Source organism: Gopherus flavomarginatus, chromosome 6 (genome assembly GCF_025201925.1).
Source record: "Gopherus flavomarginatus isolate rGopFla2 chromosome 6, rGopFla2.mat.asm, whole genome shotgun sequence".
Classification (NCBI taxonomy): Eukaryota; Metazoa; Chordata; order Testudines; family Testudinidae; genus Gopherus; species Gopherus flavomarginatus.
This window is the reverse complement of record NC_066622.1, coordinates 69,737,323-69,759,131: the sequence shown is the minus strand read 5'-3', so window position 1 is coordinate 69,759,131 and position 21,809 is coordinate 69,737,323. Positions and strand designations below refer to the sequence as shown.

Sequence of the window (21,809 nt, the reverse complement as noted above, 5' to 3'; positions counted from 1 at the left end):
TCAGCTTGCACCAAGCTGATGAGGAACGTTTAAACTGATGGGTCTAGAGAGAGGATGATTTCATGATAGTTTGGGCAGTTTGACAGGGCTTCAGTTTATGATTAATTGTCATGCTCTGTCAGTGGGTATACAAGAGCAAACAGAGATTATATACCAATAAAGGTTCAAAGGAATTCATTCCTAGTGTGACAGCTCCAGTCACCATTGTTAGTTCAGAGTTTATCTTAACTCAGAGGAACTCAGAGCTCCTATTGGCTAATTGCTTGCACCCCCTTTTGCTGTGTAGACTATAAAAACTGAGGAGTCTGAAATACAAAGTAACCCCCTGTTAGAACCCAGAATAATTGCTGCACTCTGCAATGGAACCTCTGGGAGTAACAACTGTTTTCTTGGTTATTTGTGTTTCTTGCCTTCTTTTCCTTTCAGCATGGAGAAAGATGTCTGGAAGCGGGAAGCTGCCTCCTGGCCCTGTTGCTTTTCCCATCATAGGGAACACGCTGCAACTGCATGCGAAGAATTTACCCCAACATATAGATGAGGTAAAGGTGCTTTCATGGTATCAGTTGCTTGGTTGTAGGTGGACATTAAGCAGAGCCTGGCTTAAGCCTAGGCTGGTGACAATTCCACATCAACTCAAATTTCTGACTGATTATTTCACAAAACAATCAATCTTAGATGCTAGATCAGAGGTCGGCAACCGATGGCACGCGAGCCAATTTTTAACGGCACGCGGCTGCCTGCTGGGACTCCGCGTGTCATTAAAAATCGTGCCGACGCGGCAAGCCGCGGGGTCCGTGGTCCCGCGCCGGAGCGCTGGCCTAGCGCAGCTAGCAGCCGGCCCGTCCCCCGCCTTCCCCAGGGCGCTGCCGCCGCCCGCGCAGCGTTCTAGGGGCTGGGGCTGCGCGCTCCCGCGGGGCAGCGTTTGGCTCCGTGGGGAGGGAAAGACGCTCCCCGCTCACCCGGAGCCCGGCTGCCGCGCGCTTAGCGCTCTGAGGGGCGGAGCGGAGCAGGGATGCGCCCCGGGTCAGCGGCAGCGGCAGGGCTCCGGATGAGCGAGGAGCAGGGCCGGCTCCAGGCCATGGCGCGCAAAGCACGTGCTTGGGGCGGCGCGCCGCGCGGGGCGCTCTGCCGGCTCCCACCGGAGCCGCGGGACCGGCGAGCGGCAGAGCGCCCCCCGCGGCGTCCGGCAGTGCTTGGGGCGGCGAAATTGCTAGAACCGGCCCTGGCGAGGAGCCTCATACTGAAGGGGGGGGGTCACGGGACAGGGAGCAGGATGGGGGGGATAGGGGTGGGGGTCTCTGGAGGGGGCAGTCAGGGAGCAGGGGGGATTGGATGGGGCATATGAGTCCCGGGGTCTGTTTGGGGGGTGGATAGGGGTCAGGGCAGTCAGAAGATAGGGAGCAAAGAGGGTCCTGGGAGGAGCAGTTAGAGTGGGGGGGTCTCTGGAGGGGATGGTCAGGGGACAAGGAGCTGCGGGGGTTGGATGAGTCGAGAGTTCTGGGTGGACTGCCAGGAGGTGGGGGTGTGGAGAGGGGTTGGGGCAGGCAGGGAGCAGGGGAGTGTTGTATGAGTCCAGAGTTGTGGGGATCCTGTCAGGGGGCGGGGAGCGATTAGATAGGCATGGGAGTCCAGGGGGTCTGTCTGAGTGTGAGGGTCTGGATAAGGGTTGGGGCAGTCAGGGGACAGGTAGGGGGTAAGGTCCTGGAGATAAGGGGTAGGGAGGCTTAGATAGGGGATGGGGTCCCAGGAGGGGATAGTTGGGACAAGGAGCAGGGGGGGTTGAGGGTTCTGGGGGGTGCAGTCACCCAGCCCTCTGCCCTGATCCCACCCCCCACACCGCTAGCCCTCTGCCGTGAGTCCTGCACACCCCCAGGCCCCTGCCCTGAGCCCTGTACCACCCAGCCCTCTGTTGACTCCTTGAGCCCCCACATGATCCCAGCCCTGACTGGCACCCCCACACATACCCAGCCCCCCTGCTCTAACACCTGCACCCCCCTCACATGCCCCCAGCCCTCTGCCCTGACTCTTGCACCCCCCACATCCCCAGCCCCCCCACATCCCATGCACCCTACATATCTCCTCCCCACCCTGAGTACCAAACTGGAGCCCCTGCACTCTCACTCACATTCCCACCTGCACCCCTCACACCACATGGTAGCTGCCCAGGTAAGTGCTCCCACACCCAAACCTCCTGCCCCAACCCTGAGCCCCCTCCTTCATTTTAGCTCCTGGCCAGACCCATCACCCCCAGCCCTGTGCTCGATCCACTCCAATTCTCAGCTCAGTGCAGAGAGAGGAAGAGAATGGGCCAGAACCAGGGAGAAGGAAGGTACCCACTGTATGTGGGCAGGACCGGGACCCCAGACCGGTAGTGGGCTGAGCGGGTCCTGCAGCCAGGATCCCGGCTGGCAGGAGCTGGAGGGTGGAACCCCTGAGCGGCAGTGAGCTGAGCTGCTCAGCCCACTGCTGGTCTCTGGTCCCGGCCACCAGCCCCACACAGCCCGCTGCCGGTCTGGGTTCTGGCTGCCAGACCCTTCCCAGCTGGGGTCCCGGTCGCAGGCCCCACTTAGCCCACTACTGGCTCAGGTGAACAGACCCCAGACCAGCAGCGCGCTGAGTGGGTCAGTGGCGTAAGATCAACATTTTAATTTAATTTTAAATGAAGCTTCTTAAATATTTTTAAAACTTTCTTTTACAATACAACACTAGTTTAGTTATATAATATATAGACTTGTAGAGAGATATTCTAAAAAACATTAAAATGTATGACTGGCACGCGAAACCTTAAATTAGAGTGAATAAATGAAGACTCGGCACACCACTTCTGAAAGGCTGCTGACCCCTGTGCTAGATGTAAATGGCTGGTGATAATATATTGCTCATATTAGAGGGGGTCTTATTCACAGCTAATCCAGAGTGCTCCCCCACCCCTGCAGCTGCACTGCAATGATTATGAGTTATCACAGGGTGCAGAAAGTGGTCTAGTAGGTTAAGTAAGGAAATGGCAATCAGGTGCCTTGCGTTCTATTCTTATCTCTGCTACAGACTCCAGGTGTGCTCTTGGGCGTGTCACTTAACCCCATCTGTGCCTTAATTTTCCCATCTGTAAAATTGCTCTAATGATATTTGCCTGCATCACAAAAGGATGGTAAGGCAGAAACTGCAGCTCAGGTTTGAAGAAATGTTATTGTAGTGTTGCATGTTCTGGCATTTTAGCGAGCTCTGCAAACGCAGCCTGGGATTGCACAGACAGGTTTGATTTGTTCCTTCTTGCAAATCATCTCAAATAATGAGGATTGTACAGGGAAAATTCTTCCCCCAGTTACAGCTGTTCACCCTCATTGTCTTCACATCATGCCCTGAGATACAGATGTGTTTGTCTGTTGATTTGCGTAGGTGTAATCAATTGGAACTTGAATAATAATTCTGTTGGTGATATAAAAGGGGAAACAGAATCTCACTTCTGTCTGTCTTTGGCTCTGCAGGGTCAACAGAAGTAAAATGAAGGGAAACGCTCTCTTGCTATTGTCAGATCAGCTGCCATGACTGAATAAACAGGCAGCATTTCTGTGCAGTTAAAAGTGTCATTTTTACACATAGCTCAAGATCAACATTGAAAGGCCCCTGTATTAATGCAGTCTGCTCTTATAATGAGATACTTGTATAACACAGACAGAATTGTCTTGGGAGCACTCAGACACACATCTGTAGGGAAAAATGTTTTTAAAATATGAGGATAACAAAGTGAAGCATTGAAAAGTCAGGAAGTCCCAGATCCTCCAAGATATGTAGGTATGTAACTCATTGAAATGTATGGAGTTAGGCTCCTAAATACCTTGGAGGATCTGGGCTGAAATGGCCAACTCTGGATGATGATCAGTAGTAAAACCTGCCTAGTATTAGCTCAGTGGCATGAGAGCAATTTGTCAGTTTATAATTTGATCTTCTCAAATTCTTATCCTAAATAAGTGGATCTAAGTTAAAATTTATTGGTCTTTGTGCTAATCTTTTACAGCTCAGTGAAAAGTATGGCTCCATTTTCTCAATATACTTAGGCTCAGAACGGGTTGTTGTGCTATATGGATATGAGATTATGAAGGAATCTCTGATTGGTCTCGGGGAGGAGTTCAGTGGAAGAGGAAGTATGCCATTATTTGAAAAAATGGCCCAGGAACCAGGTACATTTTGAATAACTTACAGCATATAGAGCTAATGTTCTATGTATGGGGAAAACACAGTTGAGAAAAGTTTCAATAATGCAGTAGTAAAAATTGGATAAATAGTCTTGGTGCAGGAAAGAGCCTTTTCTCCATTGCACCACTGGTTTACTGACCTGAATGGTTCCTAGCATATCACTACAGGTTTTTGAGAGGTAACAATCAGGCCAATCTACTTTACAAGGTGCAGACTAAAACCAAGAGGAGGCCTGGACTGGCAAAAAGGGTCAGATCAAACCATGAATTCCTATCCTCTTCCTCCCCTGCCCTCACTAACTAGGTAGAGTCCATGAGCAGAGAAGGATTTTTTTTTTATCCTTTCATGATAAAAAGTGAGGGAGTAATAATTATGGAAATGCCAAGATGTTCTTTTCAGGAAGTCCTTTATCTCCTTTATTCATTAAGTGAAGTATAGTTATCTTACTATCACAGTGACTGTGAAAACAACCTTCAGCGTAGTTATTTGATTACACAGAAAAGAACTATGTGAAAGGAACATTATTAAGGTTGTAAAGTCAAGCACTCAGAAGTTAGGAAATGCTAGAATTAAGATTTCAGAGCAGTAGCCATGTTAGATTGTATCAGCAAAAACAACAAGGAGTCCTTGTGGCACCTTGGAGACTAACAAATTTATTTGGGCTAGAACCCACTTGATCAGATGCAGGAAGTGGAAAATACAGGAGCAGGTATAAATACATGAAAAGATGTGATATAATGGTCAATTAACACCTTTGCAGTTTTAGGATAATGGGGGCGGGGGTTAGTAGTCAGTAGGATGTCTTATAAATTGTTGCAGTGGGCCGTAAAAACAGTGTCTCTGTTAAGTGTGAAACTCTTTTGTAGTCTGTGCCACCTTGTTTTTAGCTTGGACACTATAATTAACTGCTGCAGACCAGAGGAAGAACTCGGTGCAGCTCAAAAGCTTGTCCCTTCCACCACCATAAGTTGATCCAATAAAAGATATTACCTCACCTACCTTGTCTATGTCATGTCCGGGGTCCAGCGAGGCGACAGCAATGCTGAGAACAGTAATTACAATGTAGCCGTAATGTCATCTCCATAGTAGAAAACGGGCACAATATCAGTTAAACTGAAGTTGAACCTTTGGCTCACCAATGTTTGGGTATTTTTCAAATAGGCAAACTGAATCTGACCCTCCCTCCTTTCATTTCTGTTCTCTTCCATTTTCCAGGTATTGTCTTCAGTAATGGGGAGAGGTGGAAGAAGCTCCGTCGATTTGCCCTCACTAATCTGAGAAATTTTGGGATGGGGAAGAAAAGCATTGAGGCGCGTATCCAGGAGGAAACCCATTTTTTGGTGGAAAGGCTCAGAAACACACGGTGGGGATTGTTTCATGTCTGTTGGAAATTGAGGAGTCAAAGACTCTTGTCTTTCTATTTTTCATGACGTTTAGTTCAAACATCTTATAACTCAAGTCATTAATTGCATATATAACAACCTGTGTTAATGTAATGGGAAAGGATGGGTGAAATGTTCCAGAGATGACCATTTCTGGCTGTTTCTTTCTCACATTTTCTCCCGTTATCTATGATCAATGAGCAAATGGAAGATATTTGTTTAGAGTGTGTAGATGCAAACACAGTGAGCCATGTTATAGCGGGTTAGTTCCAGTGTGTTGGATTAACAAGACACCCAGGCCTTCAGTTTGTGGCTTCTCATTTTTTTTTCTCAACTAGACATCTGATACACATTTGGCACCTCCCTTCTAAAGTGATGGACTCCCACAGGAATGTTTGAAATCACTGTGAACATTTACATGACGCTCATTCTTTCTTACGTTATTCCTCTTCATTCCTTGCGGAAAATAGGGCCTTCCCTGGGGGCTTCCATCTTTGCCAGTCTCTTACTGCAGTCTTAGCTTCTTCCAGTGTCAATTTGATAACTAACAATTCTGCGTATATTGTGCATGTTCATGTTATTCATGGTCTACCTTATTGCTTCTTGCCGTGGGGGTTCCAGTCCAATGCCTGTCTTATTATATTATTCCAGTCTTTTGTCCATGTATGTTCTAGCCAGCTGCATTCCAGAATTTCCTGTTCCATCAGTTTTTGTTTAATCTTTCTCCATAGTTCATTTGTGATATTGAGGACTTGTCTACAGCAGCTGTTTATAAGAACTTGGAGTATAGGTAATAAGGTTTCAATACGTCTCCACATTTCAGCATGATATAGTAACACTGTCTTTACAATGGTGCTAAATATTTGAAGTTTAGTTGGGAAGGTAAGATTTGTATTTCTCCAGATTGGATTTAGAGATACAAGGACATGTCTGGCTTTTGCTGTTCTGTCTTTAATGTCTTTGTCTGTTGCACCAGTTGTATTTGATATTTCATATTTCTCAGCAGAATCTTAGAGCTTTTCTGTGTCAATACCAGTGACTCTCTTAAATAATTATTTATATTCCAGTAACGTCTAACATTCTCAGGTGATATTGGGGATCCTTTGTGTATGGATTTTTGGAACAAATGGTTTTAGACAATCCCTGCCCCAAGCAGCGTACATCTTAAATGGACATGAATGAAACCAGTGGAAGAAATGAATAATTTTCCCTGCTATTTTAGAGATAGGAAACTGAGACCTATGCCAGTGTCTTAGCCACAAGATCATCTGCCTCTTGCAATATTTAATGCAACATTAAGGGCTAAATTAAAGTCGGCTCTGCCCATCTGGGAAAATTGTGAGTGGGAGAGGAGAATGCACTGAGACCCTTCCCGACCCTTGGTACAGGCAGAAGAGAGAGCCACTTTACTTCTGGTTCTGCTGCTTGTGCGCCTTTGAGCCAAGGGGCAGCTATTGCTGTTGGGAATGAGTCAAAGAGAATCAACGTGGGGGACGTGAGCAGGGATCTGGTGCATGAAGAAAATGCTGCTTCTGGATGTTCCCCATGAGCACTGTTGTCATAAACAGATGGTTAAGGGTTAATATCTCTTTTACCTGTAAAGGGTTAAGAAGCTCAGTAAATCTGGCTGACGCCTGACCAGAGGACCAATAGGGGGACAAAATACTTTTAAATCTTGGTGGAGGGAAGTCTTTGTTTGTGCTTTTTGTTTTGTTCATTGTTCGCTCTCAGGACTGCGAGGGATGGGACATCGTTCCAGGCTTTCCCAATCTTTCTGAATCAGTCTTTCATGTTTCAAAATTGTAAGTAATAGCCAGGCAAAGCGGATTAGTCTGATATTTTTTTTTCTCAACTTGTAAAGGTTTCTTTTGCTGGAAGGATTTTTTACCTCTGTTTGCTGTAACTTTGAATCTAAGGCTGGTGGGGGGGTGTCCCTCTAGTCTATATGAATCCGAGTCCCTGTAAAGCATTTTCCATCCTGATTTTACAGATATAATTTTTACCTTTTCTTTCTTAAATTAAAAGCTTTCTCTTTAAGAACCTGATTGATTTTTTCTTGTTTTAAGATCCAAGGAATTGGGTCTGAACTCACCAGGGATTGGTGGGGGGGAAAGGATGGGGGATGGTTAATTCCTCCTTGTTTTAAGATCCAAGGAGTTTGAATCGCTGTAAAGCCTCTCAAGGCAACCCAGGGAGGGGAAAGTCTGGGAGGGAAAAGGAGGGGGATGGTTAATTTCTCCTTGTTTTAAGACCCAAGGGGTTTGGGTCTAGGTTCCCCAGGGAGGGTTTTGAGGGAACAGAAAGTGTGCCAGACACCAAGACCTAAGCTAGTAATTATGCTTAGAAGTGTTCATGCAGGTCCCCACTTCTTGTACTCTAAAGTTCAAAGTGGGGAAAAATCCTTGACAACGGTACTCTCAGGTCAGAGAGGTGAACTCTTGCCCATAATTCCCAGGAATGTTGTGCTGGTCTCTCTGATGCTGCAGCCCCAGGTTAGCTCTCAGTTACCAGCCGTGTGTGTTCCTTGTGCTTTTGAGGAAAGAGCTTCCGTTTCAGGTTCTCAAGATGTTACTGGTGAACCAGTGGGAAATTCAGTCTCTCTAGCTGCGTTAGCTGAGCTGTGGGGACCTGCTTAGCGTCCTCTGAAGGTGGAAAGCAGACCATCCCCCCTGCTGTTGTGCTGGGAGCCTTTATTCCTTCCCTAGCACAACAACTGTGTATTTTCACTGTATGGCCCTGGCTGGCAGTGCCAAGGGGAGATTGCTGTGCTCTGGGAGTTAGGGATGATGCTACAACAACAGAAGCAGTGGCTCAGGCAGAGCCCTCTGAGCAGGATCCTGTTGTGAAAGGTTTGAGATCGTTTCTGTGAAATGGACCCCAAGACAGACATGCAGGCGTCACTCAGAGAGGTACTGATGCTCCCTGGTCAGATCAGAGTGTGCCAGGCAGAGAGCAGACAGAGTGAAAACTGATCAGCAGCAGAAAAAGTGGCAAGTGTTTAATTTAGAGTGTGAGAGGTAAGAAGGGGGGATTGGGGCAGACCTAACCCATCCTCCCCAGGGAATATTGCTGTCAGCCCCACCTTGAGTCTTTCCCTGTGGTTGGAGATCCACAACATCTCCATGCTGCCAATTACTCTGATGCGGAGGCTGAAGACACTAAATTAAAACTGACTCTTTTTAGTTTTGTTTTGCTCCAGGGCAACCCTTTGACCCCACCCTCTTCCTCACCCATGCCGTCTCCAATGTCATCTGCTCGATCATCTTTGGGGACCGGTTTGACTATGAAGATAAGAAGTTTGTGACTTTAATAAATATCATAGAGGAAAATGGCAAGCGCCAGCGCTCTCCCCGGACAGCGGTATGATCAGGGGGTTATTCCATTCTTCTCCTTTATACTGGGCAGGGGCAGAGATTTTGTTTCTTTAACTACACCTCTACCCCGATATAACCCTGTCCTTGTGAGCCAAAACATCTTACTGTGTTATATCAAACTTGCTATGATCCGCCAGAGCACACAGCTCCGCCCCCCGGAGTGCTGTTTTACCATGTTATATCTGAATTTGTGTTATATCAGGTCGCGTTATATCAGGGTGGAGGTGTATTAATTTTCATTAAACAATTATTTCAGATTCCCAAAATGGTCTCCTTCTCCTCATTAGGCTTCTGCTACTACCAAACTGATCCTCCAGCTTCTTTCCATGGGTTGTTTAAATTCCCTCACAAAACACTTCATTAACTCAGAATTAAGTTTGCTTGAGGACATTCTCTATCAACACAATTGGTAAAAATCAAGGAAATCACCAATAAAAACACTGATATCAACATCAGTATCAAAACATGCCCTAGCAGTTTTGCAATGTGATAGGTGAATGTGATCACATTCTTCACCTCCAAAGTAAACTTCCTTTCACTTCCAGTTCACACCACACACACACACCTTTCCCAAAAACCTCACCAATTGCACAATGAAGGGTTAAACTCTCGGCTGGCATATCCCAGTCAAAATAAATGGAGTTACACCACAAGAGAGAATTTAACCGCTTAACTATCACTTCAGGAAGTCTAAAGTGTATTTTCCTTTTAAAGTCTATAATGGTTTATTGCTGCCTAAGAAAATCTGTGTTCAGAGCTAAGGTAGGACACTTGAGTGCAGGGCCGGCTCCAGGGATTTTGCCACCCCAAGCAACCAAAAAAAAAACAAAAAAACCACAATCATGATCTGCGGCAATTCAGCGGGAGGTCCTTTGCTCCAAGCGGGAGTGAGGGACCCGTCGCCGAAAAGCTGAAAGTGACGCCCCACTGTGGAGGGGCCGCCCCAAGCACCTGCTTGATAAGCAGGTGCCTGGAGCCGGCCCTGCTTGAGTGGGTTTTTTTGTTTTGTTTTTTTCCCCCAAGAAAAGGATGTGTATAGTAGGGGTGGTTTTATGTTGGAAGAAATGAAGTGTGTCTTAGCTGATATAACTGTATGTCTTTGATGGGGTCCCTGGGGTGCAACCTGGAACTGTGGTACTACCAAACCTCTATCCCTCCAAGCTGAGATCCCTCTCACCTGTGATGCCATGAGAAGCTGCAAACCTATGGCAGGTACTTACACAGCAATCCACAGACAAGGACATATCTAGCTGAGTTACATGAATGCTTCTCCCAGCCACTCATGAACTAACAATAGCAAGGCTCCATCCAATTCCCACCAGCTCCCCAGCCTTTCTTTCTCCTTGCCCTGGTCAGAAGCCTGACCAATATACGTTTATAAGCTAGTGTGCACCTCCCTCAATGTGCAGAGGATATGCACGAGTTTTTGTTTCTGAGCAGATTTCTCAAGCACTTCAACCAAAACCCACTGTTTTAGGTAAAATATAAAACAGATTTATTAACTTCAGAAAGATGGATTTTAAGCGATTATAAATGGTAGGCATAAAGGATAGAGATGGTTACCAAAAATGTAAAAATGAGCCCACAATCTAAGTTCTAGAAACTAATCAGGAGTTGAATTAAGCAGGGTCTCATCCTGATAGATAGTCCAAGCAGGTTAGAGATCTTCAATACACAGTTTGGAATTCTCCTCCAGCCCAGGGCCACCTCCCCAGTTCAAAGTCTTTGTCCTCCAGATGTGTTTCCAGATGTTGAGTTGTGGGAGGAAAGGGGCCAAAATATGTGGCCACTGTTCCCTCTTTTATATCCTTAGTCCCTGTGCTTAGAAGACACTTGTCTCAGCATGTCCTGGGCAGCTTCCAGAATCCCTTAGTTGAGAATCTCGCTGGAGTGGTATTGTGTAATGGGGTAACGGGGTCTAGTAGTCCCCGTTGTGTGGTGCTTGTGCAACTGTCCTTGAAGAGTAAATGCCTTGATTACAAGTCTCCTGCTTATTAATGGTCACTGGGTACACTCTGTCCTCAAGTACCCTCCTGTGAGTGGTTTTCTTTCTTTGTATATATTTCAGTAACAACCGTACAGCAAAATCTCATAACTTGATCCACACTAATGACATGCACATTTGAACAGAAAAATGTTTTTCAGCAGATCGTGATTTTTCATATATCTTGCAGGGTATGCTTTGCATTAAACATATTATAATTATATGAGAGTGGTGAATATGGGGTTCCAGGGTTTTACTTAGGGGTACAGAGTGCCACAATGTCACTGCAGTGTTTGTGAGGAATTTATGTATGTTGGGTAGTCTGATTTAGTAGAGTTTGCAATGTTCTGTTGAATTAATTTTGATAAAAAGGTGCCACAGAAGTATTTTATTGTGCTGCTGTAGGGAGTCATTTGAGTGAACGCTATGATTATCTGTTGGGTCCAGATAAATCCAGCTGTGTTTTTTCTTTCACCCTTTATAGCTGTACAATTTTTTCCCGACTCTCATGGATTACATAGCTGGGCCTCACCACAAGCTATTTAAAAATGATCAGGAGTTCAGAAGATTTGTTCTGGAGAGAGTGAATATGCACAAAGAGTCTCTGGATCCCAGCTGCCCTCGAGACTTTATCGATGCTTTCTTCATCAAAATGGAAGAGGTATGTGAGGGAAGTAGCCCTTCCCCTTTACTGTGGAGTGGGTTGTATGTATCGTTGGGATTAATTTGTTAAGCAATAACAGAGTACATGGCTTTGGAGAAGACCTGAGGGGGACACACGGTCTCTGCCCAAGGAACATCCATTATAATGGTTAAGCTCTGCTCTCCACCTTCATGTAAAGAAAAAAAATCACCTTATTGGACAGAAAAGACCCAATGCACCACAGTAATGATGCTGAAATCTCAAGTGCAATCAGCCATACGGGTGGGATCTTTATAATGATCAGAGGTGGGTCATCTGTTGGGTAGAAGAAAATGTATATGAATATCTGAATATATTCTACAGTTTCACTGTCAAGAATCAAAAATCTTCACCAAATCTATTTACAGGAGTGAAAGAATGGCCAGTCAGACTTTAGTGTGGGAAGTTTGGTATGAAGCACAGTAGAGTTATTTGTTGCTGGAACGGGGACAACCAGCATCACCATGACATTTGGGCTCCTGATTCTTCTGAAATACCCAGAAATAGAAGGTACCACCATTACAATGGACATTACTTGTCCCCATATTGACAGTCTGAGCAAAGGGTCCAAAAGGCTGAATGGGCCATTCTGATTGAATTCATCTCTCAAATCCAGATCTGTATTGAGGCTCCCATGCAGGGGGGGAGGAATTAATGCCGTGGGAGCCTCTGCTGTCACTGACCGTGCAGTTCCTGTGCTGTGAGTCACAGATACTTTCACACTTCAGGCATGTGAAATGGCAATATCATTGTGTCTTCAGATTTAGTCAGTTTGTCAGTGTCAGGATTGTGTAAGGTTCTAAATCGAAGCTCTGCCAGTGCTAGAGACTACTATGCACAGAGCAGTCAGGTGCAGGGTAAATTCCCACCTCATGAGCTTCCTCCATCTGCACAATGATGATTGACTTTGGTGGGGAAAGGTTTAGGACCAATCTCTTGCTGAGCAGTTGGTTATATGCACTTGTGGTAACATCCCACTATGTCTAGTTTGTATCATAACTGGGTATGAGTAAAACCACTGCATTGGAATTATATTATTGCATTTTGTCATAGCTGCCATGATCAGTAGCTTCTGTAACACCAAACTGACCAGTTTGGTTATAATCCCAATTTGCATACAGTGTGACGCAATGGTGGGCAAATCTCTGTGAATCCTGTTCTTTATCATTATTGTTAAACCTCATTAATCTGATGACAGAGAAAGTTCATGAAGAGATTGACCTTGTGATTGGCCGAAGCCAAAGCCCCTGCATGGCGGATCGAAGCCAGATGCCCTACACAGATGCTGTGATACATGAAATCCAGAGATACATCAATCTTGTCCCATTAGGTTTGCCACATGCCGTGACTAGAGATGTTTATCTCAAACAGTACCTTATTCCCAAGGTCAGTTCTCAATGTGTCTGTGAAGGGTCAAGTTCTTTTACCTTTTTCTCTTTTTAATGTTGAGTTATTCACTATAAAAATGCTTCAACTAGATTGTGTGTGGTGGCTGGCTGTTTTTGCTGATTTATCAATAATGTACCAGTTATTACTGAATCTTTTCAAACCTTTGCATGAACAGAAGAGCAGTTTGCAATCTGCAGGCTGGCCTTTCATTCCAGGACAGGGTTTCAGATTGTAGATGAGAAATAGGGAATAACTTTTACAATGGTACTCAGCTAAGCTTTTGATATCAAACTAGTGTGTGCAAAAATTCTTCTTTCTATTTTGAGGCCAAAGAGATTTTGTTTCTTGGGAAATTTCTTGGCACAGTTAGTTCAAAAACAAAACAACATAGCAAATGTGAATGAGCAATGACTGAATAAGTTCAAAAAGTTTTGGAACCCTCTTCACCTCTGCTTAGTTCTGAACTGAATTAGACTTGGATTTATATTAAACAGACTAACAGGTTCTAAGGTCGGAAGGATCATTCTGATAGTTTAGTCTGACCTCCTATTTAACACGGGCCATGGAACTTGTTCAAGAGCAGATCTTTTTGAAATAAAAACAAAAAACATCCAATTTTGATTTTAAAAAATTGTCAGTGATGGAGAATCTTTCACGTCACTGGGTAAATTGTTCTGATGGGTAATTACTCTGGCTGTTAAAAAGTTCCACCTTATTTCTACTATGAAATTGTCTAGCTTTGGCTTCCAGCCAGTGGATGATACATCTCTCTCTGCTAGGCTGAAGAGCCCATTATTAAATATTTGTTCCCCATGTAGGTATTTACAGACTGTGATCAAGTCACCCCTTAACTTTCTCTTTGTTAAACTAAATGGATTGAGCTCCTTGAGCATATCACCATGTCATGAACATACAGCTAAGGGTAGCATAAAATCCCTCCTTTTCCTGTAAAGGGTTAAGAAGTTCAAATAACCTGGTTGGCACCTGGCCAAAAGGACCAATAAGGGGAGAAGGTCCTTTCAAATCTGTGGGGTAAGGTTTTTGTTTTGTGCTCTCCTTGTGTGTTCTTTCTGGGACAGCAAGGAACCAGGGCAGGGAAAATACATTTAGTAAAGCCATACTTGAACTAAGCATCTAAGATTACACATTGTAAGTAATAGGATGGAAATGCATTAGATTATTTTATGTTTGTGAATTTTCCCTAGGCTAAGAGGGACGTTTATTCCTTTTTTGTTTGTGATAACTTTAAAGTTTTGTCTAGAGGGAAATCCTCTGTATTCTTGAATCTGATTACCGTATAAAATTACCTTCCATCCTGATTTTACAGAGGTGATTCTTTTACTTTCTCTTTATAATAAAGTTCTGCTTTTAAGAACCTGATTGTTTTTTAGTGTCCTGGAAACCCAAAGGGCTGGTCTGTGCTCACCTTGTTTGCTCTCAAGCCTCCCAGCAAAGGGGGTGAAGGAGCTTGGGGGGATATTTTGGGTAAACAGGAACTCCAAGTGATCCTTTTCCTAAATATTTATCTAACTCACTTGGTGGCAGCGATGCTGTTCCAAGGACAAGGAAGAATTTGTGCTTGGGGAAGTTTTTAACCTAAACTGGTAGAGTAAGCTTAGGGGGTCTTTCATGCGGGTCCCCACATCTGTACCCTAGAGCTCAGAGTGCGGAGGGAACCCTGACACACCATAAGGCATGCTTTCTAATCATTTGAGTTGTGGGTACCAGAACTAAACACAGTATTCCGACAGCAGTCTCCCCAGTGCCAAATACAGAGGTAAAATAACCTTGCTACACCTACTCGAGATTCCCCTGTTTCTGCATCCCAGCATAGTATTAGCTTATTTGGCTACAGCATTACACTAGGAGCTCATGTTTAGCTGATTATCCACCACAACCTGCAACTCTTTTTAAGAATCATTACTCTACTTGGGTAGAGGCCACATCCTGTAAGTTTCGCTTAACTTCTTTCTTCCCAGATGTGTACACTTACATTTAGCTGTTATTAAAATACATATTGTGTGCTTGCACCCATTTTACCAAGCTAGCTATATTGCTCTGAATCCATGACCTGTTCTCTTCATTATGTACCATGCCTCCTATTTCTGTGTCTTCTGCAAACTTTATCGATGATTTTTGTTTTTTTTTCCTTCAAGTCATTGATAAAAATATTTAATAACATAGGGCCAACAGCCAGTCCCTGCAGACCCCACCAAAAACAGACCCACTCACTGACAATTTCCTATTGACAATTAAATGTTGAACCCTATCAGTTAGCCAGTTTTCAATCCATTTAATTTGTGCCATATTAATTTTGTATTGTTCTGTTTTTAATCAGTGTCATGTGATACCAAGTCATGCCTTACAGAAGCCAAAGTATATTAGGTTGTCACTACTACCCTTATTAACCACCCTTCTAATTTAATCGAAGAATGATAATGAGTTTGTGTGACAGAATTTATTTTCCGTAACCCCATGTTGATTTGCATTAATAACATTACCCTTCTTTTGTTCTTTGTTAATCTAGTCCCATAAAATCCATTCCATTATCTTGCCTGAGATCAATGTGAGGCTGATAAGCCAGTGATTACCCAGGTCATCCTGTTGATCCTTTTTGTTTAAATGGGCACAGCATTAGTTTTCTTCCAGTCTTCAGGAACTTCATCACTGTTTGAAAACTTATTGTAAATGAACATTAATGGTACAGCAAGCTCCTCGGCCAATTCTTTAAAAACTCTCAAATGCAAGTTATTTGAACCCACTGGTTTCAAAATGTCTAACCTTAGTAGCTTCTGCTTAATATCCTCCAAAGATACTAGTGGACAGAGATATAAGGCCAAAAGGGACCATTGTGATCATTTAGTCTGACCTCCTATATAACGTAGGCTGTAGAACTTTCCCAAAATAATTCCTTTGATGTAGCTTCTCTCTCACTTGCAGGGGTATGTTACAAGGTCTAATATACTGAATAATAATTAAATTTAGCTCCTGTATCTCAGAGCACTTTACGAAGAGGAGATAGTATCACTATCCCCAATTTACAGATGCAGTAACAAGAGGTCTGAGACTGAAAGTGATTTTCCTAAAGTCACTCAATGTATCCTAGCTCTGCCAGTGAGTAGTACAAAGGGGTGGACTGTAGTTCAGTGAGCATAACTGTGCTCATAAAATTTTAAGATTTCTGCTTCTGGTTGAAAGCATGACATTCAGGGCATGCAAGGAAATGAAGAAAAACAAAGAGGGATCCCACAGTCCAGCTCAGTGAATTTTGGGGGCTTCTCTCTTTTGGATAGTATCCACTTTAACTCTTTTGTTTTTGTTTTTCCTGCATTTGCTAATTTGGGGCACCACGATATTCCCTGCACTGAAGTCAGTTCTGTATGACAGAAGGGAATTCCCAAACCCAGAGCAATTTAACCCAGGACATTTCTTGGATGAAAATGGTGCCTTTAAGAAAAGTGACTTCTTCATGCCTTTTTCTGCAGGTAAAAAGTTGTTTTTATTTCAGGTCCCAGACTGTCTTCTAGCTTTGCCTTCAACTTTCTAGTGGCTCTCAGACTGTTTAGTGCAGAGTGTTATCAGGTGTCCCATGAAGCAGAGTCTCTCACGCTAGCCAAGCATCTATCAATCTTTAAAGAGTGTCACTTCCTGCTCATCTGAAGTGAAATTTTTTACGAGGTATACAATCCCTGCTCTTCGCTGGAGAGATATTGTAGAAATGCAGGGCTGGAAGGACCTCGAGAGGCCATCAAGTCCAGCCCCCTGCACTGATGTAGGATCACATAAATCTACACCATCCCTGACAGGTGTTTGTTCAGCGTGTTCTTAAAATCTTCCAAGAATGGAGATTTCGCAATTTCCCTTGGAAGCCTGTTCCAGAGTTTTTAACTACCATTAGAGTTAGAAAATTTTGCTAATATGCTAGCTAACTCTCCCTTGCTGTATATTAAGCATATTACTTGTCATACCTTCAGCGGACAAGGAGAACAATTGATTCCTGTCCTCTTTCAACAGCCCTTAACATATTTGAAGACTGTTATCAGGTCCCCCCTCAAACATCTTTCTCAAAACTAAACATTGCCAGTTCAGAGGTCAGGTTTTCTAAACCTTTGATCGTTTTTGTTGCTGTCCTCAGGACACACTCTAATTTATCCACGTTTCCTAAACTGAATCACAGAATTGGAGAGGGTACTCCAGCTGAGACCTCACCAGTGCTGAGCAGAGTGCGATAATTGCCACCGTGTCTTTTATATATAACACTCCTGTTAATACACCCAAGACAGGGCTGGAGTAACCACTAGGCAAACAAGGCAGCCACCTAGGGCGCTAAGATTTGGAGGTGCCAAAAAGCAGTGACCCACAATTTTTTTTTATGCTACAGTGGAGTCACATCTTACATGGGGTTAGGGTCTAAGGCCAGCACGTAAGAGGAAAATCACACATAGTGAAAATTACCATAAAGTACAGTATGCACTGTATACACTAGAACAGGGATCCTCAACCTACGGCATGTGTGCCAATTTTTATTTCAATGGCAGGCTGCGGGTCCTAGCCGCTGCTGAGCCCGCTGCCAGCCTAGTGTTCTGTTCACTCAGCTGGCAGCAGGCTGAGTGGGGCTGGCAGCAGGCTGAGCAGGTGTGTGGCTGGTAACCCTAGACTGGCAGTGGGGTCTGGGGATCCATCCGCTAGTTCCTGCCAACTGGGGTCCCAGCTGCTGGCCTTGCTCAGCCTGCTGCTAGCCAGAGTCCCAGCCGCCGGCCCCACTCAGCTCACTCAGCCCGCTGCCAGCCGGGGTCCCAGCAGGCAGCTCCACTCAGCCCTCTGCCAGCCCTGCTCAGCCCGCTGCCAGCTGAGTGAATGGATCCCAGGCCAGCAGCGGGCTCAGCGGTGGCTGGGACCAGCAGCCTGCCATTAAAAAAGAATCAGCTCACGTGCCACCTTTGGTTCATTTGCCATAGGTTGAAGATCCCTGTTCTAGTGTATACTGTGTGTACTGTACTTTATGGTAATTTTCACTATACATGATTTTCCTCTTACGTGCTTACCTTAGAACCTAACCCCTGCATAAGACGTAACTCCACTGTATTCATTTTTGAAAGTTTATAATAAGCGATGCTCCAGGGGAGGGAGTGGGACGGAGGGAACGAGGTAGAAGTTTTGCCTAGGGCGCAAAACATCCTTGCACCGGCCCTGAATTTTAGCCTTTTTTTGCAACTGTATCACCTGGTTGACTTGTATTGAATTTGAGATGCACTGGATTGTTTTCAGCAGTTCTGCTGCTTAGCCAGCTATCCCCTATTTTACAGTTGTGCATTATAATAGTGCAAATATAAGCATACTCTCCACTCCATTATCTAAGTCATTAATCAAAATATTGACTAGTATTAAACACAGGAAAGGGCCTTCTGCGACCCCATTTTATACACCCTCACAGTTGAAAGCAAACCACTGCTGGCTACTCTCTGAATATGTTTTTTTTTTTTTTTTCAACCAGTTCTGAACCCACCTTAAAGTAATTTATCTAGACCATATTTCCCTAGCTCGCTTATGAGAATGTCATGTGAGTCTGTGCCAAAAGCCAAAATATATCACATCTACTGCTCCTCCTCTGTTTTTCTAGGCCAGTAACCCTGTTAAAAAAGGAAATCAGGATGGTTTGGCATGATTTGCTCTTGACAAATCCATGCTGGCTATTCCTCGTAATCCTATTCTCTTCTGGGTACTTACCAATTGATTGTTTAATTTGTTCCTGTATTTTTCCAGGCTGACTGGTTGACAATTCCTCAGGTCCTCTTTGTTCCCCTTGTTAAAGCTAGGTACTATGTTTTTCCATTGCCAGTCTTCTGGGACCTCACCCATCCTCCATGAGTTCTCGAAGTTAATTGCTAAGAGTTTGCTTCACCTAGTTCCTTAAATTCATTGGGCCTTGCTGACTTGACTACATCTAACTGATCTGAATATTCTTTAACCTGTTCTCCCCCTAATTTGGAGTGTGTTCCTTTCCCTTTGTTGTTAGTATTAATTGTGTTGAGTATCTGGTCACCTTTTACCTTTCCATTGAAGACCTGAAGCAGAATGGGCATTAAGTACCTCAGCTGTCTTGATGTCATCCAGGGGCTACTTAACTTCTCTACTTGACTCCAAGCAACTAGGCCTCTCTCTGCCACTCTGTTAACAGTGCCTTTCAGCCTTCTTCTTCCATCCTGCTATTCAGGACATCCACACCTCTGTGTTACTTCTCCCCTGCTACTCTGTCACCACCCACGTCTCTCCCCCAGAATACTGTTTAGCTCATTTGGGAAATGTGGGGTTTGAGAAACAAATTATCCATCTTCCCACCCTTCATCCCCAACTGCCTTTTTAAAATGGCAATATAAGGAACTCAGTTCTTCAAATGATCTGTGAATTGCTTCTTAAATGCTCGCAAACTTTCTTACTGTCCTGAACTCTGAGACACAGCCATTATCCTCCATGCACTTATCTTGAATTACTCTGTGTATCTAATTTTAATACTGAGATTTTGCTTCCATAATAACCGTATTTAAAATGTGCTGCAAAGAAAGATCTCCACCATCAACTCAAAATTCCTTTTTTCATTGCAGGGAAGCGGATTTGCGTAGGAGAGGGTCTGGCTCGGATGGAGCTATTTTTGGTACTGACAACGATTTTGCAGAACTTTACCTTGAAACCTGTCATTGACCCCAAAGACATTGATATAACTCCAGAGTCGAGTTTTGTGTCAAATGCACCAAAATCATTCCAGCTCTGTGTTCTTCCTCGATAAAGACAATGAAAAGTCACCTCAATACCTTAGACCTGTGCATTTGTTTGATTGTTTTTTATTCTGAACTCATTAATACGGGGACAGAAATGAACTCTTTGTCTTCAAAGAGAAAGATCAACTCCTAGTTTTTTATGTAACTTCAATTTAACAATTATATGTTGTATCAAAAATTAACCATAAAATTGACTCAAAACCATGCAGAATAACTGTGTACTGGTCTCATACAGGCTCAGGTGTGAAGAGAAGCTGGGTATGTTTTCAATTCATTTGTGGTGTAGCTGACAATTATAGAAATTTCTTTAGGCAGCTGTAAGGCTTTATTGACAGTTAGTAACAGTATCCAGCCCTTGTTCTCTGACCAGCCAATGAGAATAAATTGTGATGATGTAATGCTTTTGGCTCAATATCCTACTTTGATAGCAGAGTTTCTGTGGCTTCAGACTGAAACTAGGGTTCTCCCTCCCCTGCTTGTTCATGGAATTTAAACTAAGCACACTGTAATAAAGTTGGTCCTCGTTAATTTTCCAGCTCACCTCAACACTTCTGTATATTTATGTAGCTTTGTGATGCCATATTCCAGACCTGGGGGTCAAGCCAGGAGGTGCAGATTTCTTCACCAAATAGTCGTTGAGTCAACAGACACGGCGCCATTTAAAAATTTGTTATTAGGCAGGACGTGGTAGTGAGGACCTCATGGAACAACTGGTTGTAGCGGACAACCTTGGTTCTAGTGATCATGAGCTAATTCAGTGTAAACTAAATGGGCAGAGAAACAAAAACAAATCTTTGCAAGTAAGGCCCTTGATTTCAAAAGAGCTATATTTAAAAGCATAAGAGAATTAGTTAGGGAGGTGGATTGTACTGAAGAACTCAAGGATTTGAATGTGGAGAAAGCTTGGAATTAGTTTCTGCAACTTTGACTTAATGTATCTGAAGTCTGCATGCCAAGCAAGGGGGGAAAAATTGCTGGGAAGGGCTCCAGATGAAGCTGGCTGAACAGGCATCTCAAACTGGTGATTCAGAGAAAGCAGAAGCCTGCAAGGAATGAAAGATATAGATCAGCAAGGAAAGCTACCTCTTGGAGGTCAGAAAGTGTAGGATAAAGTGAGAACTGCCAAAAGCTAATCAGCGTTGTAGCTTGCAAAGAAAATTAAAACCAATACTAAACATTTTTTTCATCTATATAAATAATTAGGAAAGGAGGAGTGGGACCGCTAAGCACTGAGGATCGGGTGGCGAATGAAGATAATCTAGGCATAGTCCAGAATTTATACAATTATTGTGCCTCAGTTTTTAATAAGTGTGATGAAAAGCTAAGGGGTAGTGGGCAGGGTAGCGAATGGGAATGAGGATATGGAAGTAGAAAATTACCACAACCGAGGTGGAAGTCAAACTCAGACAACTTACTGGGATTAATCAGGGCACCCAGATAATTTTCATCCAAGAATATTAAAGGCACTGGCACATGAAATTGCAAGCCCAATAACAAGGATTTTTAATGATTCTGTAAACTCAGAAGTCATATCCTAGGACTGGGCAATTGTTAATAAAGTACTTATGTCATGGTATAATTCCCCACTCTGAACCTTAGCGTCCAAAAGATGGATTACCAGCATGAATTCCTCTAAGCTCAATTACCAGCTTAGTACTTGTAGTGCTGCCATCAACCAGGAATTCCAGTGCCTGGTACACTCTGGTCCCCCCACAACCTTGCCCGGGGACCCCCAAGACCCAGACCCTCTGAATCTTAACACAAGGAAAGTAAACCCTTTCCCTCATCGTTGCCTCTCCCAGACTTCCCCTCCCTGGGTTACCCTGGAAGATCACTGTGATTCAAAACTCCTTGAATCTTAAAACAGAGAGGAAAATGCACCTTCCCCCTCCTTCTCTCTCCCCCTCCCAGACTCTCCCTGGGAGAGAAAGTAATCCTAACACAGAGAGAAATTAGCCTCTCTCTCTCCCTTCCCTCCTTTCTCCCCACCAATTCCCTGGTGGATCCAGACTCAGACTCCTGGGATCT

The 21,809-nt window shown here is 44.1% G+C and overlaps 1 pseudogene; it reads left to right on the top strand.

Annotated features, from left to right (window-relative positions):
- The first annotated feature begins 359 nt into the window (after nt 1–359).
- Nucleotides 360–19,813, top strand: LOC127054209 (cytochrome P450 2H2-like; annotated as a pseudogene).
- The last annotated feature ends 1,996 nt before the right edge of the window (nt 19,814–21,809 follow it).